Below are 23,757 nucleotides of genomic sequence, written 5' to 3'. Positions count from 1 at the left end.
TCCCCCTCCTTATATCCTCAAGTCCATTCTCTAGTAGGTCTGTGTCTTTATTCCTGTCTTACCCCTAGGTTCTTCATGACATTTTTTTTCTTAAATTCCACATATATGTGTTAGCATACGGTATTTGTCTTTCTCTTTCTGACTTACTTCACTCTATATGACAGACTCTAGGTCTATCCACCTCATTACAAATAGCTCAATTTCATTTCTTTTTATGGCTGAGTAATATTCCATTGTATATATGTGCCACATCTTCTTTATCCATTCATCCGATGATGCACACTTAGGTTGCTTCCACCTCTGGGCTATTTTAAATAGAGCTGCAAAGAACATTTTGGTACACAACTCTTTTTGAACTATGGTTTTCTCAGGGTATATGCCCAGTAGTGGGATTGCTGGGTCATATGGTAGTTCTATTTGTACTTTTAAAGGAACCTCCATATTGTTCTCATAGTGGCTGTAACAATTCACATTCCCACCAGCAGTGCAAGAGTGTTCCCTTTGCTCCACACCCTCTCCAGCATTTATTGTTTCTAGATTTTTTGATGATGGCCATTCTGACTGGTGTGAGATGATATCTCATTGTAGTTTTGATTTACATTTCTCTAATGATTAATGATGTTGAGCATTCTTTCATGTGTTTGTTGGCAGTCTGTATATTTCTTTGGAGAAATGTCTATTTAGGTCTTCTGCCCATTTTTGGATTGGGTTGTTTGTTTTTTTGTTATTGAGCTGCATAAGCTGCTTATAAATTTTGGAGATTAATCCTTTGTCAGTTGCTTCATTTGCAAATATTTTCTCCCATTCTGAGGGTTGTCTTTTGGTCTTGTTTATGGTTTTCTTTGCTGTGCAAAATCTTTGAAGTTTCATTAGGTCCCATTTGTTTTTCTTTTGTTTGTATTTCCATTTCTCTAGTAGGTGGGCCAAAAAAATCTTGCCGTGATTTATGTCTTAGAGTGTTCTGACTATGTTTTCCTTTAAGAGTTTGATAGTTTCTGGCCTTACATTTAGGTCTTTAATCCATTTTGAGCTTATTTTTGTGTATGGTGTTAGGGAGTGATCTAATCTCATGCTTTTACATGTACTTGACCAGTTTTCACAGCACCACTTATTGAAGAGGCTGTCCTTTCTCCACTGTACATTCCTGCCACCTTTATCAAAGATAAGGTGACCATATGTGCGTGGGTTTATCTCTGGGCTTTCTATCCTGTTCCATTGATCTATCTTTCTGTTTTTGTGCCAGTACCATACTGTCTTGATTACTGTAGCTTTGTAGTATAGTCTGAAGTCAGGGAGCCTGATTCCTCCAGCTCCATTTCCCGTTCTCAAGATTGTCTTGGCTATTCTGGGTCTTCTGTGTTTCCATACAAACTGTGAATTTTTTTGTTCTAGTTCTGTGAGAACTGCCAGTGGTAGTTTGATAGGGATTGCATTGAATCTGTAGATTGTTTTGGGTAGTAGAGTCATTTTTACAATACTGATTCTTCCAATCCAAGAACATGGTATATCTCTCCATCTATTTGTATCATTTTTACTTTCTTTCATCAGTGTCTTATAATTCTCTGCATACAGGTCTTTTTTCTCCTTAGGTAGGTTAATTCCTAGATATTTTATTCTTTTTCTTGCAATGGTAAATAGGAGTGTTTTCTTGATTTCACTTTCAGATTTTCATCATTATTGTATAGGAATGCCACAGATTTCTGTGCATTAATTTTGTATCCTGCTACTTTACCATATTCATTGATTAGCTCTAGTAGTTTTCTGGTAGCATCTTTAGGATTCTCTATGTATAGTATCATGTCATCTGCAAACGGTGACAGCTTTACTTCTTCTTTTCCAATTTGGATTACTTTTATTTCCTTTTCTTCTCTGATTGATGTGGCTAAAACTTCCGAAACTATGTTGAATAAGAGTGGTGAGAGTGGGCAACCTTGTCTTGTTCCTGATCTTAGTGGAGAAGTTTTCAGTTTTCCACCATTGAGGATGATGTTGGCTGTGGATTTGTCATATATGGCCTTTATTATGTTGAGGAAAGTTCCCTCTATGCCTGCTTCCTGAAGGGTTTTTATCATAAATGGGTGTTGAATTTTGTTGAAAGCTTTCTCTGCAACTATTGAGATGATCATATGTTTTTGCTCCTTCAATATGTTAATATGGTGTATCACGTTGATTGATTTGCATATATTGAAGAATCCTTGCGTTCCTGGATTAAACCCGACTTGATCATGGTGTATGATCATTTTAATGTTCTGTTGGATAGTGTTTGCTAGTATTATGTTGAGGATTTTTGCATCTATGTTCATCAGTGATATTGGCCTATAGCTTTCTTTCTTTGTGACATCCTTGTCTGGTTTTGGTATCAAGGTGATGGTAGCCTCGTAGAATGAGTTTGGGAGTGTTCCTCCTTCTGCTATATTTTGGAAAAGTTTGAGAAGGATGTGTGTTAGCTCTTGTCTAAATGTTTGATAGAATTCGCCTGTGAAGCCATCTGGTCCTGGGCTTTTCTCTATTGGAAGATTTTTAATCACAGTTTCAAATTCCCTGCTTGTGATTGGTCTGTTCATATTTTCTATTTCTTCCTGATTCAGTCTTGGCAGGCTGTGCATTTCTAAGAATTTGTCCATTTCTTCCAGGTTATCCATTTATTGGCATAGAGTTGCTTGTAGTAGTCTCTCATGATCTTTTGTATCTCTGTAGTGTCAGTTGTTACTTCTCTTTTTTCATTTCTATTTCTATTGATTTGAGTTTTCTCCCTTTTTTTCTTGATGAATCTGGCTAATGGTTTATCAGTTTTGTTTATCTTCTCAAAGAACCGGCTTTTAGCTTTATTGATCTTTGTTATCATTTCCTTCATTTCTTTTTCATTTATTTATGATCTGAATTTTATGATTTATTTCCTTCTGCTAACTTTGTTGTTTGTTTTTCTTCTTTCTCTAATTGTTTTAGGTACAAGGTTAGGTTGTTTATTTGAGATGTTTCCTGTTTTTAAGGTAGCATTGTATTGCTATAAACTTCCCTCTCAGAACTGCTTTTGCTGCATCCCATAGGTTTTGGGTCATTGTGTCTCCATTGTCATTTTTTTCTAGGTATTTTATTATTTCCTCTGATTTCTTCAGTGATCACTTCGTTATTAACTAGTTTATTGTTTACCCTCCATGTAGTTGTATTTTTTTTACAGATCTTTTCCTGTAATTGATATCTAGTCTCATAGTGTGGTGGTTGGAAAAGATACTTGATACAATTTCAATTTTCTTAAATTTACCAAGGCTTGATTTGTGACCCTAGGTATGATCTATCCTGGAGAATGTTCCATGAGCACTTGAGAAAAATGTGTATTCTGTTGTTTTTGGATGGAATATCCTAAAAATATCAATTAAGTCCATCTTGTTTAATGTATCATTTAAAGCTTGTGTTTCCTTATTTATTTTTATTTTGGATGATCTGTCCATTGGTGAAAGTGGGGTGTTAAATTCCCCTATTATGAATGTGTTACTGTTAATTTCCCCTTTTATGGCGGTTAGTATTTTCTTTATGTATTTAGGTGCTCCTATGTTGGGTGCATAAATATTTACAATTTTTATGTCTTCTTCTTGGATAGATCCGTTGATCATTATGTGGTGTCCTTCTTTGTCTCTTCTAATAGTCTTTAGCTTAAAGTCTATTTTGTCTGATATGAGAATTGCTACTCCAGCTTTCTTTTGGTTTCCATTTGCATGGAATATCTTTTTCCATCTCCTCACTTTCAGTCTGTATGTGTCTCTAGGTCTGAAGTGGGTCTCTTGTAGACAGCATATATAAGGGTCTTGTTTTTGTATCCATTCAGCCAATCTGTGTCTTTTGGTGGGAGCATTTAGTCCATTTACATTTAAGGTAATTGTCGATATGTATGTTCCTATTCCCATTTTCGTAATTCTTTTGGGTTCATTAATGTAGGTCTTTTCCTTCTCTTGTGCTTCTTGCCTAGAGAAGTTCCTTTAGCATTTGTTGCAAAGCTGGTTTGGTGGTGGTGAACTCTGTCCGATTTTGCTTGTCTGTAAAGATTTTAATTTCTCCATCAAATCTGAATGAGATCCTTGCTGGGTAGAGTAATCTTGGTTGCATGGTTTCCTCCTTCATCAGTTCAAATATGTCCGGCCACTCCCTTCTGGCTTGCAGAGTTTCTGCTGAAAGATCAGCTCTTAAACTTATGGGGATTCCTTGGGTGTTATTTGTTGTTTTTCCCTAGCTGCTTTTAATATATTTTCTTTGTATTTAAATTTTGACAGTTTGATTAATATGTGTCTTGGCGTGTTTCTCCTTGGGTATATCCTCTATGGGACTCTCTGTGCTTCCTGGGCTTGATTAATTATTTCCTTTCCCATATTAGGGAAGTTTTCAAGTATAATCTCTTCAAATATTTTCTCAGTCCCATTCTTTTTCTCTTCTTCTTCTGCAACCCCTATAATTCGAATATTGTTGTGTTTAATGTTATCCCAGAGGTCTCTGAGACTGTCCTCAGTTGTTTTCAGTATATTTTCTTTATTCTGCTCTGCAGTAGTTATTTCCACTATTTCGTCTTCCAGGTCACTTATCCGTTCATCTATCTCAGTTATTCTGCTATTGATCCCATCTAGAGTATTTTTTATTTCATTTATTGTGTTGTTCATCATTGCTTATTTTATCTTCAGTTCTTCTAGGTCCTTGTTAAATGTTTCTTGCATTTTGTCTATTCTATTTCCAAGGTTTGGATCATCTTTACTATCATTATTCTGTACTATTTTTCAGGTAGACTGCCTATTTCCTCTTCATTTGTTAGGTCTTTTGGGTTTTTATCTTGCTCCTTCATCTGTTGTGTGTTTTTCTTTCTTCTCATTTTGCTTATCTTACTGTGTTTGGAGTCTCCTTTTTTCAGTCTGCTGGTTTGTAGTTCCCATTGTTTTTGGGGTCTGTCTGCAGTGGCTAAAGTTGGTTCGTTGGGTTGTGTAGGCTTCCTGGTGGAGGGGACTATTTCCTGTGTTCTGGTGGATGAGGCTGGATTTTGTCTTTCTGCTGGGCAGGTCCACGTCTTTCAGTGTGATTTTGGATGTCTGTGGACTTATTATGATTTTAGGCAGCCTCTCTGCTAATGGGTGGGGTTGTGTTCCTGTCTTGCTAGTTGTTTGGCATAGGTTGTTCAGCACTGTAACTTGCTGGTCGTTGAGTGACCTGGGTGCTGGTGTTCAGATGGAGATCTCTGAGAGATTTTTGCCGTTTGATATTATGTTTAGCTAGGAGGTCTCTTGTGGACCAGTGTCCTAAAGTTGGCTCTCCCACCTCATAGGCACAGCACTGACTCCTGGCTGCAGCACCGAGAGCTTTTCACCCACATGGGTCAGAAGAAAAGGGAGAAAAGTAGAAAGAAATAAAGAAAGAAAGAAAGGAAGGAAGAAAGAAAGAAAGAACGGAGGAAGGGAGGGAGCGAGGGAGGGAGGAATGAAGGAAGGAAGGAGGGAGGGAAAGAAGGAATGAAAGAAAGAAAGAAGATAAAATAAAATAAAGTAAGATAAAATAAAATAAGGTTAATAAAATAAAACATAATTATTAAGAAAAGAAATTTAAAGAAAAAACACACACACACAGATACACACACAAAACAGACGGATAGAACCCCTAGGACAAATGGTGGAAGCAAAGCTATACAGACAAAATCTCACACAGAAGCATAAACATACACACTCACAAAAAGAGGAAAAGTGGAAAAAATCATAAATCTTGCTGTCAAAGTCCACTCCTCAATTTGGGATGATTCGTTGTCTATTCATGTATTCCACAGATGCAGGGTACATCAAGTTGATTGTGGAGCTTTAATCCGTTGCTTCTGAGGCTGCTGGGAGAGATTTCCCTTTCTCTTCTTTGCTCTCACAGCTCCCAGGGCTCAGCTTTGGATTTGGCCCCGCCTCTGCCTTTAGGTCACCAGAGGGTATCTCTTCTTCGCTCAGACACTACGGGGTTAAAGAAGTAGCTGATTCGGGGGTCTCTGGCTCACTCAGGCCGGGGGAAGGGAGGGGTATGGAGTTCGGGGTGAGCCTGCAGCGGCAGAAGCCTGCATGACGTTGCACCAGCCTGAGGCACGCCGTGCATTCTCCTGGGGAAGTTGTCCCTTGATCCCGGTACCCTGGCAGTGCCAGGCTGCACAGGCTCCCCTGAAGGGGGGTGTGGATAGTGACCTGTGCTTGCACAGAGGCTTCTTGGTGGTGGCAGCAGCAGCCTTAGCGTCTCATGACCGTCTCTGTTATCCGCCCTTTTAGCCAAGGCTCGCGCCCGTCTCTGGAGCTTCTTTAAGCAGTGCTCTTAATCCCCTCTCCTCTTGCACCAGGAAACAAAGAGGGAAGAAAAAGTCTCTTGCTTCTTCAGCAGGTCTAGACTTTTCCCCAGACTCCCCCCCCCCCCCGGCTAGCCGTGGTGCACTAACCCCCTGCAGGCTGTGTTCACGCTGCCAACACCAGTCCTCTCCCTGTGCTCCAACCGAAGCCCGATCCTCAGCTCCCAACCCCGCCCACCCAGGCGGGTGAGCAGACAAGCCTCTTGGGCTGGTGAGTGCCGATCGACACCAATCCTCTGTGTGGGAATCTCTCCACTTTTCCCTCCGCACCCCTGTTGCTGCATTCTCCTCCGCGGCTCCAAAGCTTTCCCCCTCCACCATCTGCAGTCTCCGCCCGCCAAGGGGCTCCTAATGTGTGGAAAGCTTTCCTCCTTCAGAGCTCCCTCCCACTGGTGCAGGTCCCATCCCTATCCTTTTGTCTCTGTTCATTCTTTTTTCTTTTGCTCTACCCTAGTATGTGGGGACTCTCTTGCCTTTTGGGAGGTCGGAGGACTTCTGCCAGCGTTCAGTAGGTGTTCTGTAGAAGTTGTTCCATGTGTAGATGTATTTCTGGTGTATCTGTGGGGAGGAAGGTGATCTCCGTGTATTACTCTTCCACCATCTTCCCCTAACCACCACAAATTCTTTTTAAAAAGTAAAATAAATATATTATCAAGTATCTCCTTTTGCTGACCCCAGCCGTTTTATGGAACAGCCAATGTTCATTAGCATGCACTGATATGAAGACAATCTTTCTGACAATTCCCAGAGTGTTCCCTCTTTCATGAACAGATTGTTGATGGCTGATGCATAATCCATCTGAATATTGCAATAAAAAGAAAATATCACAAAATGTGCATAGAGATTCATAGAAATGAGTGCCAAAACTTTCAATAGATAGGAAGAGAATATTCACAGGTGCACACACAACCATGTTTTGTACTTAGTTTTGAATGATGCTGTTTGCAGAAAATTAACTCCTGTTGGGTTTTTTATTGAATAGTTCTCTTAAATGGGGCTCTTTATTCAATCAAATAACAAGTACTGTAACCCATTCCAAAGTGATAGTATGATTTGAGAGACTTTAGCTATTTTACCAATGCCAAAGCATCCAGAGTAAATATAAGGAAATTCTCTTAACCATACATATGTTTTACTATTTGATCCCAAACATCCAGATGCTCTAAATATGTGGATGTTTTGGCATCACATTAAGTAAATAGAAAGAACCCTTGATAATTCTTGGTAATTACATAGATCATTTATGTATCTAGTCATTCTACAAATATTTATTTTTCAGCTATTATATGCAATTTGCTCTGTTCGGTGTTGCAAAGGAAACATAGGTGTACAAGGATCCAAATCTGTGTTCAAGAAGCTTACAATTAAGATAGAAGGGATAGAATGTGAACATAAGAAAGAATGAGGTCTATGCTTTAAGCAGCTAAAAATTGTCACCAGAATTAATAAATAAAATAGCCTTCCAAATCTGATGACCAAGGTAATGTTTAATCTGAAATTTGAAAAAGTGGATAATAGTTTTATAATCAATGACTAAGAATACAGTAAGAAATATGTAAGCAAGGAAATTTATACAAGAAAATTCCATGTGCACTCATGAAGGGTTGTAATCCAGAGCAATAGAGTAATAGATAAAACTGGGAAAGTAGGTTTGATTTATTTGAGAAAGGACTTTTAATGTATAATTTTTATTTCATTTTTAAGTGACAAGACACCACTAAAGGCCATGTACTATGCTGAAAACAGCTTTAGAAAATCAATTCCTTACATAGGTAATTTTCCCTCCTTCATCTTCAGTTTTTCTATCTGTCAAACAAGAGAGAGAGAGAGATATCTAAAGTTCCTTTGGGGTCCAAAAGGTATGAAAAAAATATTTCATTTTGTTGGCAAGAGAATTCCATGTAAGGACTGTGAGCACGAGAAAGTTACAATCATCATAATGCTCTAGAAAGCTGTATCTGTTATTGATGTGCAGGATGCATTGAATTATGGAGACTGTGAATATAGGGAGAATAGTTAGAGGACTTTTGTGACTGTCTTCACAGAGCTTGATCTGAGATGACAACTTTGGAAATGGTAAGGAATAGACGGGAAAGACCCTTGTTTGTTTGTTGGTCAGAAAAGTGCACATGGAATCAGTGTATTTTTAATTTTATTTTCAATCAGTCACAACCAGACCATTTGAATTTTTTATAGTAGAGCTTCTAAATATGCAGAGTAAGACTCAAAATTCCTGTACTGCCATATGGGAATGTCTAGGGAGTCTTAATGCTTTTTATTTTTTTCATGTTTGGAAACGCTGTGATGAAAGATACTTTAAGTATCATTTTTTAAAGTATCTTTTGTTAAGTATTTTTTTTTAATTAATTTATTTTTGGCTGTGTTGTGTCTTCATTGCTGCATGTGGACTTTTTTCTAGTTGTGGCCAGCGGGGGCTACTCTCCTGCGATGCGCTGGCTTCTCATTGCTGTTGCTCCTCTCATTGTGGAGCACGGGCCCTAGGCACACGGGCTTCTGTAGTTGTGGCTTGTGGGCTCTAGAGTGCAGGCTCAGTAGTTGTGGCGCATGGGCTTTGTTGCACTGCGGCATGTGTGATCTTCTGGGACCAGGGATCGAACCCGTGTCCCCTGCAATGGCAGGCATATTCTCAACCACTGTGTCACCACGGAAGCCCCTCTTTTGTTAAGTATTACCACTTTTCATATTTTTCTGTCATTCACATTAACTAATGGGCATTTCCATGAAAACTCAATTTCCTCTCTTATCCCCATGTAAAATACAAATTAAACTATGCCTGCATGACAGAACACCTTCACAATATTTATCTAAACCAATTTTAAGAAGAGATTAACATAATACAGTCATGATAGTTCAATGAACAATGAGATATTGTGTTTGTTTTTTATATAAAGATATGTTTCATACTCTCCCATTTCCAGTAGGAGCCCTTCTGATGTTTCAGAAGTCACATACTAAAATAAAATAAAGTTATTTTGAAAACTGATATATCAGAGTTTGAAACTTCAGCCACTGAATAACTCTGTGCTGAAATTCACTTTATTTGTCTATAAGTATTAGAATAATGATATCATAAAATATGTGTGGTGCATGTCCCATGAGAGTGAATGAAAGGTCTAGTTCAATGGCTGACACATACCATATATAGTAAATTATTTTTAAAAAACTCATAAACAAATTGTAGCTTTGAGGTCGTCTTTGCAAGGGGATATGAGTGGGGTGAAAAAGAAAACAAGATAAATAAGGTATTTAGGAACAACACCAAAGGACAATTGCTCTTCTAATGTCATTTCCAGAAACTGGGAGGGTAGTGGCAAATGGGAGTCAAGACAGTACCAAGAGCTATTCCTGAAGACTGGCAATATATTTAATGCTTATATATTAATGCACTGTAAGCCACGTTTTCTTACTATTTATAATCAGATACTTTCTCTAGATACTGGACATAATAAATAAATATAGTCTTAAAACTATTGCCCATACAGGAAATGATTAATAATATGATGGTAGTGTAAGTTAATGAAGGTGTTCTTCATACGTATACTTGTCTAAGCCAAATATGACAGATGAACAATTGGGAAAATAATTACTTCTGGCATTGAATGAAGTGATCTAAAAGAGATAAACAATAAAATATGGAGAAAATCTAGTTGCTTTAAATTAGATCAAATAACTATTATTTGCAGTGAGTACTTTATTTGAGTCCTTGGAGAGGTGATACATATTAATAAATCAGAAATATCTACTGCTTCTTAAAAACCTTATATATTCATCATGAAATAAAATTTTATATTGTTTTCTAAATATAAAGCTTGCTTACTTACCTGTACTTCCTTCTTATGATAACCATGGATTATTTTTTCCCCTGAGAGCCTAGGAATCTGAAATCTTTAACCTTTGGGCTACAGAAGTTTTGGAGTGACTTCCTGCTGTCAACAGACATGATGCCATGGAGAACTCTGACTGTGATTGTGATTACTAATGTGTTATACTCTCCAGACTGTTTCTGTAAGTTTCATGATGAATTGCAGTTACAAATTTTCATTGCACTTTAATGGTTGGTTTACTGATGTTTATAAAATGAAAGGTCAATTCAATAGTTGAAAATAGTTGCAATAACATTGATAGTGAATGAAAACTTGTTTGTAAAAATGGAAAAAAGTAGAGAAAATCTGGCTAATAAGGTCATAAAGTTGAACAGATGAATTTGTCTAATTGCCCTATTTTCTTCCAAAGGCCATAAACTTTGTCACATTTTGTAAATGCCAGAGTTTCAGTCTCACATATAGAACTATTCCTAATACACAGTATCAAAGATAGGAGTTCAATGGAAGATGGAAAGGAAACTTTTCATGAATCCTGCTCTATAAATTATCTGCTCTAAAAGGCTTGAGGAAATTTTGAAGTCAGTGTTGACAAAAAATAAAAAGAAGTGTATTGCAAGAAGAGAACATATTTTAAAACTATTTAAGCACTTAAATTTATTTGGTTTTAGATGTCTACATTTGACAATATTAACCTTTCATTTTATTCATGAGGCAGAAAAGAAGAGAAAGAAGAATTTATTTGCAAGATAGTTGAAAGTCTGTTCTTAGCATTTTTTTTTTTTTCAAGTTTCAGTTGTGATGCTCAAGTATTTTTGTTTTTGGACAAGGAAAAACAAGAAGCTCTTTACGGTGCCAGACCTGTCTCTAGTATTTTCCAGAATGTGTTGAAGTTACTAATTTCCATTATATTCAAAAATGGATTTATTGATGTTTGTAAAACATTGCACTTATAATTACTTGATACTTATATATTTTCTTTCTGGTTTAAGTGTGAGATTAAAAATAAATCACACCAGGTCATATAGGGGTATTTTCCTATTTTTTCTAAAGTCTTGTAACTTTGTTTGCCTTTCTGTGTTTGTCAAATATCATATGGGTGTATTTATGAAATCTCTGTTTTGGTTTTATTGATCTATGTTTTTTCCCTTTACCTAAAACCACATAATCTGGAGTCTTAAAATTGAGAAGTGTAACTCCTGCAACTTAATTCTTCTTTTCCAATTGTTTTACATATCTTAGCTCCCTTATTTTTTCATACACATTTTTAGAATCATGCTATTTCTATCTCCAAATTATCTTTCTGGGATTTTTATTGGAATTGCATTAACTCTATAGATGATCTGGGGAGAGTAGATATCTTTACCATGTTTAGTCTTCAAATCTATGAGCATAATATACTTCTCATTTATTTATGACTTTGATTTTCTTCATCATCATTTGTAGTTTTCAGCATAGAGATTTTTAATATGTTTGCTAGATTTGTGCCTAAATATTTTCCTTTTTCTTGAGAGAGAGAGAGAATTATCCATGTAGCTACAATCCATTGTAAAAGGATTTTTTTTCAAATTTCAGTTTCCAATTATACATTACTAGTGTATAAGTATACAATTGATTTTGGTGTGTTGGCCATATATCCAGCAACCTTGTTAAACTCACTTATTATTTCCAGATTATTTTTATAGATTCATTGGGATTTTCTATCTAGGCAATCATGTCATCTGCAAATAGGGATAGCTTTATGTTTTTCCTTCTAATCTATATGTCTTTTATTTCTTTTTCTTGCCTTATCACACTGCCTAGGATGTCCATTATGATGGAAGAGAAGAAAGCAGTCATTCTTCTCGTATTTCCAATATTAGGAGGAAACATCCAGTCTTTCAACTTTAAGTGTGGTGTTGTAGATTTTCTTCTAGATATAGTTTGTCAGGTTCAGGGTCAGGAAATCCCCTTCTGAATGTTTTATATATATATATATATATATATATATATATTATATATATATATATAAATGTATTGTCAAGTGCTTTTTCTGCATCAGGAGATACGATTATGTTGTTTTCTTTTTTCATCTGTTACTAAGATAAATTACATTGATTGATCCTTGAATATTGAACCAGGTTATGTTCTCAAAATAAAATATTAGCAAAAAAGTTTATGGATCTATGGTCATGAAGGCTATTTGTCTGTAGTTTCTTTTGTTTGTAGTCTGTCTGTCTGGTCTTAGTATCAAGAAAATGTCAGCCTCATAAAATGATTTGGGAAATGTTTCCTCCTCTTCTATTATTTAGAAGAAATTATGTAAAATTGTTAGTTCTTTTTTAAATTTTATATTGTTTGTCAGTGAAACTGTCTAGAACTTGTGATTTTTTGAGAAGGTTTTTAACTATCAATTCAATATGTTTAATAGTCATATTACTATTTATGTGGTATATTTAATTTTGAATGAATTTAGGTGGTTTACAGTTTTTGAGGAAATTGTTCATTTCATATAAATTATTGAATTTATGCTCAGAGTTGTTCAGAGTATTCCCTTATTATTCTTTTAACACCTTAGGTGTATGTATTGATATCCATTCTTTAATTCCTAATATTACAAACTTGTATCTTGTGTCATGCGTTTTTCAGTTTTGTTATGTTTTATCAATTTTATTTATCTGTCAAAGAATTGGCTTTGTTTTCATTGATTTTCTCCTGTTTTCCAGGTTTCAATTTTATTGATTTTTGTTCTTATATTTATCACTTTCTTCTTTTTGCCCACTTTGGGTTTGTTTTCTCCTCTTTTTCTAGCTTCTTAAGTAAGAAGCTAGATTTTTAGGTTTAGACTTTTCTTCTTGTTCTAATATGACCATTTAGTTTTATACATTTATCTCTAAGCAATGCTTTAGCTATGTCCCACAAATCTTGACATGTTGTGCTTAAATTTTGCTCAGTTTAAGATATTTTCTAATTTCCCTTGAGAGTTGTTTGTTGCTAAATGGTTGAAATTTGTTGTTTAATTTCTAAGTATTTTGAGATTTTGCTGTTATCTTTTTGTTATTGATGTCATGCTTAATTTCATTTTTGTCATAGAGCATACTTCATATTACTTCAATTCTTTTAAACTTGTTAAGGTTTAGTTTATAAACCAGAATATAATCTTCCTTCATTAGTGTTTCATGTGCATTTAAGAAGAATGTATATTCTTTTTTTTTTTTTGGTAGAAATCTCTATAGAAATCAATTAGATCCTGTTGGTTGAATGTGTTATACAGCACTTCTACATCATTGCTGATTTTCTGCCAATTAGTTCTATCACTGAAAGAGGATTGTTGAAGTCTCCAACCATAATTGTGAATTTATTTATTTCTCCTTTTAGTTCTGGCAGCTTTTGCTTCATATATTTTGAAGATCTATTGCTTCTCTAGAAACATTCAAGTAGAATAAATATTTCACTATTGAAGAGGCCTCCTTTCTTGTTCTTATGCCATATATGCATATTATACTCAGTCTAAAATTATAAGCACTAAAATATATGAAAAATAATTTTTAAATTGTTCTCCCCAGATTTTTTCAATAGGGTTAGAGATTGCCAAAAAAAGTGAATTGTGTTCTCTATAAATTGTTGACACCTCCTTAATCCTGTTGTTTTTTTTTTTTATTTTTTACACAGATATTCACCTTGAATATATATTTGATAATGTTTTATTGTTTAATGAACTGCTGTTCCAACAGTTTAATGTAATACATATATGTTTACCTCTACCTTAATTCTGCTTTTTATAGATCTTCCAATTTCTCTTTCTAACAGATACATTTTTAAAAACCACCTGTGTATTGCTTACACAACTCTTTGCATTTCTACTTAAATATGTAGGCCTGTTTTGCCCTTTTCCATCTTTAGGTTTAATTAAATTGTATTTTATTGAAATCTTTAAGTTTTTTAAATATTTTAAATTTATTTGCATAAAGTTACAGAAATCCTTATGTAATACATTCAAAAGTTCAAAAGACAGCCCAATAACTCCTCAAAGTTACCTCTAAAATCACAGGATACTGCTTTGCTTCTTTTATGTTCATACAGCTCTCCATATTAGATGATACAAATTTCAACATTTTAATCATAACTGCTTCATTATCTCCCAGCCAAAAATAGCAATAGTTTTCATCTCACATATTTTAAGAGAGGGAATATCTGTTCTATTTGTAAAATGAGCTTGTATATAACAGATATTATGGCCAATATCTGAGTGATTAAAACCTCCACAATTTAACTTCTAACATGTTTCAGGCTTCTCTTATCAGCAAAAGTAGTTCCTGGTCCACTTTCCCTCACTGTCTTGTAGGGCTGTAATAACATAGATAATATTGTTGCCATTATCTTCTAAACTCTTATGTGTCAGCTAAAATATTTGTATTTTTATTACTCTTTGCAGATTCAGTATTCTCTTTTACCACTTTCATCAATCTACTTTGTTTATTATTCTCCCATTTCTCTAGTAGATTTTTTTCCAGTTTCATATTTTTTATATAATTTAATCTTTAAAACATCTGGTGAAAATTGTGCAATATTTAGTTAGGGACCTTAAGAGAACTTAGAGTTCTAATTTTTATTTTTCTTATTAGCCATTTTAGTTTCTAACTTTCCTATGTCATCAATGTAAAGTTCTAGAGGATAAGAACTATCACTTTCTTATGCAAGACATGTATATTAACTCTTTTGTACATCATATATCTGCAAAAACAATAAATAAAAATAGATATTTCATGAGGTAAATCTTATCATAATGTAATGAGTTTTCCAAAATGTTAGCAATAATAGTTATATAATATTCCTCTTCAAACAACTTACACTCTCTAACAAGAGAATAACATATTTATGACACAATTTTTGGAAAGATCAGTCAAATACTAATGTCTTTTTTTCAAAGCCAACTTAATTTTTAGAATCATTTTCATGACTATTCTCTCATATTTTGAGAGTTTAACAAATATTTCCACTTTGAAGTTTTATATATTCTAACTTTAATATGAATCTTGCCTACCAGATAATTTTCCATAATGGTAAGAAATCTATCTGCCCACATTCTGTCAAAAAGTCTGGAGTTTGCATATATTTTCTCTGAAATTATCCTATTTGATTAAAAATTACCCAAAATATTCCACTTAAGAACTGTGTAATCCCTCACTCATCTCTAAAATCTTACCCATGGATGAATCATATAACAGCTAGTTTATTTTGAAAATAACAAATCCAAACTAAACAACATCAATACATCTTTTATACATTTATAAACAATGTTTAAAATTCTAGATTCTCATGCCTCTATTCTAGCATTGGTAACTTCAAGACACAGTTGATTCCTAAGAATGTATTTAAAAATAAATAAATAAATAAAACCTTCAGGCTGTGTTTGCTAGTCCTTGTCAAATCTCGGGAGCTGGAAGGAGCTCATGTGGGAGGTAAAGGGGCTGGGCAACCCCAAACCCCTTCTTTAAGAACAAGTTACCTCTCCTGTTCTCCTAGTTGTACAGTTCATGTATGGATACTAAGTAATAATACCAGAGATGGACAAAAGGAGGATTGTTTCTTTGAAGGGTGGAGTGCTTTATTAGTGACCTCCTGGGCCTGAAGGAGAGAAATAGGTCCATGATTTGCTTCCAGCCTGAGCTTCAATTTCTTTAATGGCTTTAGGTCCTGTTAACATCATGCTTCTATACTCGCTAACTCATCTCATTGCTTTTAGGACGAATTTGATATTTTTGTCTATAATAAAACATGTACAGTCACTGATCTTGAAAAGATCATTTTTGACAAAGAAATTCACTGCAACAGGCTACTGAAATTTAGGGGAGACATTGAGAATTGTAAGCACTGAGGAAACAGGGGAGTTATTTGGGCTCATACAAGCATGTGCTATAGAAATGGAAATAGCAGGTTGAAATTGAACACGGCAAAATTTAGTCTAATCATCAGGAAAAGTTGTCAACTCTGAGATTTAATTAGGTAGTGGAATAGTCTCCCAGAAGAAATGGCAGAAATTTATTGCTGGAACTATTTAAAATCGGGCTGGACAAAGCACTAGGGAATATACAGAAGGGGGCAATCCTTCACAGATTCTTGAGGATTGATGTAGATAGCAATAGGTCTTTTGCATTTCTAATGTTCATGACCATTATTCTAGCATTTCACTTCACAATGCTGGCTAAATGTGTTCTCTTTACCAATGCAACCCTGAAAATCAGAACATTACATGATCCCCACAGGGATATCCATAGTTACTTTTTGAAAAATGTGATACAAGCTTAATATTCCCATTTACTTTGTTAATTCCATGGCTGTTCTTTCTTTTTTCCTTCCTTCCTTTTATGATTGGGCAGAAAAAGTCCTTCCAAGCGGCTTCTGATTAGTATCCTTTTCTTTCCTATCTCTCATCTCTGTGTGTGGGCCACGAACACTCATTTATTTATTTACTTACTTATTATTTTAACTTTTCCCTTTTTGGACAAATAATCACTTATTTCAGTAGTTCATCTACTTTTCATTTTTTAGTTGAGTAAGGGTCCAAAAAAGGTTTTCTCCTCCTTAGCTCTCTTGCAAAGCCTTCTGGATATGCCCATAATCATTACGCTCAGGATTCTGGTTTAGCAACTCTTTTTTTCCATTCAGTCTCTGAATAGAAGAGGGAGGAAGTAGAATCTGAAGCTAAATGAAATGTTACTGATAACTATCGCTTCAATAACCTTTACTGCCAAATCAATAATTCTGGTTTGAGTGAGGTATGTGTGTATTTTTAAATTCGAGAAAAAGAATATATATTCACGATATTCATTGGCTATACTCAGTAGGCTTGAAATGTATTTTATTCACTTATAAAATTTCTTTTTAACAAAGGTTTTAGAAATATACCCTGCACCCTAATTAACACACACCAAGGTATACCTTATAGGCATACAATATTCTAGTCAGTTTCTGGCTCCTCTCTTTGGACTTTTTCAGTCACTTTGAAAGTTAGAGGATTACTTCTGTAACGCTTCATTCTCTTCCCAATTATAATAACAAATTTAAAAACAGCAGCAACAACGACAAAACCCTAGTCTATACCAGACCATCTGTTAGGTTCTCTTCATGATTTATCACATTGAATCATCACAACCACCTTGTGAGGTAGATATTCTCATTAACCTCATTTTCAGGAAAGTAAACTTTTCCAAGTACACAGCTAGTAATTGGTAGAGTAAGTCCTGAGATACAAATAGTCTGACAGCCTTGTACATACTCTCAAAAACACTGCACTGAAATGACTGAAGTGCCTCTGAATAGGGAATAGAGTTTCTGCAGAATATTCTGTGAGTTTTGCGAACCTTAAGAATAAGTGCCAATGAATTATCATCAGTATGATAATGTAGGCCACAGTGATATGTGCAAAAAAGCAAAAGGCCAGGAAAACTATTTTAATATTTGCTATTCAAATTCTGTTTCTCTTTTTGCTTTTTTCACAGATTTGATTTCCAATGTCTAGAAGAGGTTCAGGTGAACTGCAAGTTGGGAAGTCCATTTTTCACCAGATGTCAGTACCCAATAGCTGATTATTTGGAGAGTTTCTCCTAGATTTTGAATACTAACCAATATAACTGCTCTTTGTCAACATTTTCATATCCTTTCATAATTTCATAATTCTGAAAAATGTAATTAGGTCACCACCAAGCCATTTTTTTAAAAACCAGAATAACCTCAATTCCCTTAAGCTATCATTATTATATATACCTTTGACCTATTTAAGGAAAATAGATATATACTAAGTTAAGCATAAGTGTCGTTCCCATAAAACAGTATAAGTAGAAATGAACAGACCTTAACAGAGTCTAATGAGGACTTTACAGAAAGGAAATCATCTTTGTTATTCTGCTCCTTATTTCCATTGTTTCAATTATTTATGATATTCTAATATATATGATTTTGTATTATTTTTCAAAATGCAGTTGCATTGCTTAGATCATAATCAATTTCATCATTTAAATTCAAAATACTTGTTTATAATCTGTATTACTAGTATATGAAGGTTACAGAATATCTAAACATGGGAAACCAGATATGCTCCATACTCAAATTTGGTATTATTATGCTGTGAATTTTCTAAGCTCTTTTTAATCAGCAGAAATTGCTGGAAGTAATAGCAGTCTAAGGGGAAAAAACTAATTAGCAATAATGATAGCAGCTGAAAGCATACCTTGAAGCTGTTTTTGTTTCTGTCAATACCAAAGAAAACAATGGTATCAAATGATAAATGTAGGTTTGAGGGATTGAACACTTTTTGTACCAGAAGCAAAGATATATTACTAATTGGGTAGTGAGAGACAAGAAATCAGTGAAGAAAACTCATAAGAAATTTATGTACATGAAATAATTTTCTGCTTTTGTCATGTGTTTGTTAAGCCAGGTAATTTTGAAGAGTTGTCACTAAGCAACAGTCAACTTTAAAGTGAAAGATCTGAAAATGGTAGATAAAAATTTAACAAAAAGTAAAATATCACTGTGAATATATATTTTCATTTATCATTGGGTGAGAGAAATTTTAACATATCACCTTCCCCCAGAAAAGGGTGAATTAGATTTTGTAAAAGTTAAAAACAATCATTTTAAATGTCATACAGAGAGATGCGCTAAGTAAAATGTCATGAGCTAAATTATTTTCCTTTCTATCATAAGGAGGGCTGAAATCCCATTGGACCTTGGAATCCAGTTGGATGTACAGGGTTGAACGAAGTGCAGGGAATTAGAATATAGCCAGGAGTCTTTTTGAATCAGTGTACAAAGACTGAAAATAAAAAATTAGAGCCATAATAGAATTATCAGCCCAAGGAGGTTAAAGGAAAGAAAGGCACAAATTAATTTTATCTATCCAAAGTCCAAGCAGAGTTAAAGTACAGAGGGACAAGGCAGGAAATAGGAAGAAATACCTGTGAATAAAAGCAAACTAGTAATGGAGAATTACTTCAGCAGGGACACTCAGCACTCTCTCAGCACGGTTGATAAGAGCAGAGTTGGAGAACTGATGTTGGAGAGAAATTCTCCAACTCTGGAGAATCTTGGTTTGAGATTAATTTTGTTAGGAGAGATAGTGAGTGTCCTTACAAAGGTAAATGACAAGATGTTTTACAGGCTTCCTGATAAGTTAGAATCTATGGCTCAACTATAAGAGAGGTATGTTAACTCAGCTACAAGAATTAGAAGAATGTTAGAGCCAGGGATTTTAGCAGGTTATTATAATTCTATCTATATTTTCAGTACTATTTTTCCATGTGTTTTGTCTTAGCTGTGTTGGTCAGCCTGAGACATGACACTACTGTACAATCTCCATAGACCTACTTTTTCATCTTCTTGTAAGATTGGGTAGCCAGGCCATCCTTGATGATTCTTTTTAGGGGGGGTACTGTAGCAGCTATGCTTTAACTTGACCTTCCAATATAGTTAAAGGCCCTATTGACTGATTGTGATGGATATAACTTTGGCCCTCTTCCAGACGTGACATTGTGATAAGTGGTTAATTCTACTCTCTGAGTTTACGTTATCCCATGGAGACAAAATGCTGGATGTGTCAGAAAGTCTCAGGTCTACCAGAAAGGGTTTTGGCACACTGAATTTGCATCTATGAAACTGTTTTTCTATGACTGCTATTACATACAGAGAAGAAAACAACACAGTTTGTGCTTTTATCTATCAGGATGAAGCATGGCAGAATGAAAAAAACATACAGTTCTAGAATTAAACATCTCTTAGCTGCGTGATCTTGGGCAGGTTGCCTCAACTTTCTGGGTTTCTGTTTCTTCGTCTTTAAAAATGGGGATAAATATTACCTACCTCATATAGTTATTAATACTAAATAAGAAATAACGCTGGTGCAAATGTCTGGCCCATAATTGACTCAAAAAATATATTTTTTTAATTTAAACCAAAGGATTGTGCCTGAAACAAAAGCCAGTTCTCTTCAAGTTAGGGTCATTCTTGTTTTCTACACACAGCAAATATTCTTTACAACATCACTGTGCATTTTCTAGTCATTCATGCACAGAGGTACAAATTTTTCCTAAGAAAGGTTGACAAAATGTTCTAATTCCAAGTGATGCAATTTAAGCAACAACTGGATAGAGGGGCAACATTAATTTCCATAGGTGTGCCTCATCCTGAGTGACCTATACAATTCTACAAGGAATGAAATGGATCAATAATCTCCCTTTCGTGAAACCAAATCAAGAACACAAAAATGTGCTGTGATGTTTAACTTAATTTTACCAAAATATAAATGTAAGAATTCATTCCTTTCTGCCTAGGTCATAGGGGGAAACGATGGCACAAAACATCTTCACTTGTCAAACTGTACCGCCCCCTTTTTTTTCGGTGATTTGCTGAGTGAATCTTTTTTGAGAGAATTATTAGTAACATTCAGATGAGAGCAAACTAAGGGATCCCTCTCCACATACATATAAAAGTACTCATTAACACATTTTTAGAGCTTTTAAATCTGAAATTGTATGCAAACTGTACTCATATGTGTAAAGCAGGAGAGAGTACATAAAAGGTCAATTTGTCATAGAAATTCATACTCAAAAAGTGTTCAGGACTGCTGTCTTCACTGTTTATACTTCTATTCCATCCTTCCCCATCCAGTATTCCTCTCAGTGAGTGACGCAATTAGGCACAAGTATATGAGAACATTCTGTGTATTGATATGATCACGCGATTATTGTGTGAGATAGGTCTGTTCTAATTATCAGTTAAGGTGAGCATGCAGGAAATTCTTGTTTATTGTAATGACTTCAAGTTTAATTGGTGGTGAAAAATTATCTACTTGCATCTTCTGAAATTCCAAAGTAAAAGTAATCTACCCAGTTTCAGTTTGGCAATTTACTTTCAATAAATACTTAAAATAATTAAACCAAAGGAACTCCTTTTGCTTTTATAGTAAAATGTCTAAGTCCCCAACCAGGAAACACTGACTTCTCAAATGATTTAATAAAATTGTCATGATGCTTAGCTCTTACAGAGATTTTTTGAGAACAAAGTTCCATTTCTATCTTTCTATTCTTAAAAAGTACATCATATACAACCCTAAAAGAAGTAGTATTTATGTTTTACACTACTCTGGATATACCTTAACAACAAACTAATCAAGTATTCAATATTTTTTTTCAATAGTTATCTGTTGAGTACTTACTATATGTCAGACACTGTTAGTCACTGGTGACACTATGGTAAGCCAATAGTGTCCCCATCACGAATAAATTTAATGGACAGAAATACATTTATACTCACTAAAATCAGGCAAGACTAACAGTTCTAAACATTTGAAAAAAGACAGGCTGATAAATATTTGGATAGCTATACTCTGTACCAGAGACACTCAATCTTCTGGGTACACAAGAATCATAAGAGAAATTGTTCAAAATACATATTTTTTGGACCCTTTCACAGAGCTTCTGATTCATTAAGTTTGGGGTGGGGCAGTGATCACTATATTTATGAACACTCAAAGTGATTCTGAGGCATTTGTATATGAATCTGATTTAGGACAATAAACTACTCCATAGACTCTGTCACTGTAAACGACCATAAAATTCTCAATATCTTTCACCGTAGATCTCTTTCTTTAAAATGACAAATTTCAACTTTACATTTCTTCTGGGAGTGGAGGAGGAGTATAGAGAGCTATAAAGAGCATCACTCCCAAACTTGCAAGGAAGCAAAGACAGAAAAACAGCATGCTCACTTTTCTTGAACCTGCCAGAATGCTAAATTTGCAGAGCAGCAAATTGACCAAAGTCAAAAGAGAGAAAGGCACCTGCAGGAAGAGACAGAGCACTGACTTACTGGGGCAAAATGCAGTCCCAAACCACTAAGAGTTCAGCTAAGGTGACTGGTGAATCAGTGGAGGCCTGTTGAGTGAAAGCCCCTGCAGCTTCAAGAACAGGTGGAGTGCACAGATGTGTTGAAAATACTAGGAGTCTTGGGAAAGTCCGCTTTGTGATACAGAAATGGGGAAGGTCCACAGCACTCACTAAAGAGAGGCACAAAACTCCATGGGGACTTTTCTCCCAATTAGCTCTAAGAAGCAAAGCTTTAATGTTCCTGGAGTAGGAGTGGGGAAGGGCAACATACACTGTTGCCCTTGGGCCCTGGAGAAAACCCATTTCAGCTAGAAGAAAGGAAATAGAAATAACAATCCTTGACCTCTGGGGTGGTGTGCAAAATTCATGCTGGGTTTAGAATTATAGCCTTAACAGGGCAGTAACACTGAAAAAGTCATGACCCCATGACCCAGGCACATGTTGTCAGCATAAGACTGAAGTTTAATCAGGACATCAGAGAATATCCCTCAACCACCACTGTGAGGCAAAGAAGGGTGGAGTTGCATGTAATTTGGGGAAGAGATATTCCAAAGCTAAAGTGGAACATATATAAGGATTCAGCATATAAAATCCCTCTGGCAAGCCAACCCCCACCCTAAATGAAGGTATCACTAGAAAAAGTTAAAGACTGTGGTACACTGAGAGTAACCATAGCAACAACAAACCTCAAACCCAGCTCAACACTTAATTAGATTAATTCAACCCCTTGCAATAGAGATTCAGCAAAAAGAAAAGCATGCACATTTCCAAGCATAAAAATTATTTACTTCTGTTTCTACTGTCCTACACAAGATGTTTTGTTTCAAAAATTACAAAGCATAAGAAATGGCAAGAGAAAACAATACACTCATATGAGACAACAAAGCATCATAACCAGACCTACATATTACACAAAAGTTGAAACTGACAGGGAATTTAAAATACCTATGATTAATATGTTAAAGACTTTAATAGAAAATGTGAAAACAATGTAACCAGATGGGTTTTCAGTGGAGACATGGAAACTATAAGAAATAATTGAAAGAAAGTGCTAGAAATGAAAAATATTGTAACAGAGATGAAGAATGTCTTCAATGGACTAACCTGTGGACTTGACAATGACTGAGGAATAAATCAATGAGATTGAAGATAGGTCTATAGAAACAAATTTAAAAAGAGTGAGAAAAACAATATCAAGCAACCATGAGTTGAGGGACACTATCAAATAATCTAGCATGCAATTAATTGGAATCCCAGAGGAAAAGGAGAAAGAATGGAGCAGAAGAAATTTTTGAAGAAACAATGGCTAAGACTTTTCCAATATTACTGACACACCAAACCACACATCAAACCACACATCAAAAAAGCTCAGAGAACACCAAAAAAGAAAAAAATGCCCAAAAGAAAGAAAGAAAAATAAATAAAAATGAAAATATACACCTAAATATATCATATTCAAACTGTTGAAAACAAAATGACAGATCCACTTTGGAGGCTGCCAAAGGAGAGATTTTGGATAAAGTCTGCCTTTGTTTATTTTCAGTGATAGGTAGATAATGCAAGGTCTCCCAAAGATATTCACATCTGGTCCTTAAAATCTGTGAATATGTTACAGGGCAAAACAGACTTTGCAGATGTGATTAAATTAGGGATTTTGAGATGGGGAGATGATCCTGAATTATCTGGGTGGACGCAAATGCAATCATAAGAT

This window comes from Grampus griseus (genome assembly GCF_964374135.1).
Source record: "Grampus griseus genome assembly, chromosome: X".
Classification (NCBI taxonomy): Eukaryota; Metazoa; Chordata; class Mammalia; order Artiodactyla; family Delphinidae; genus Grampus; species Grampus griseus.
Note: the sequence above shows the minus strand (reverse complement) of the source record.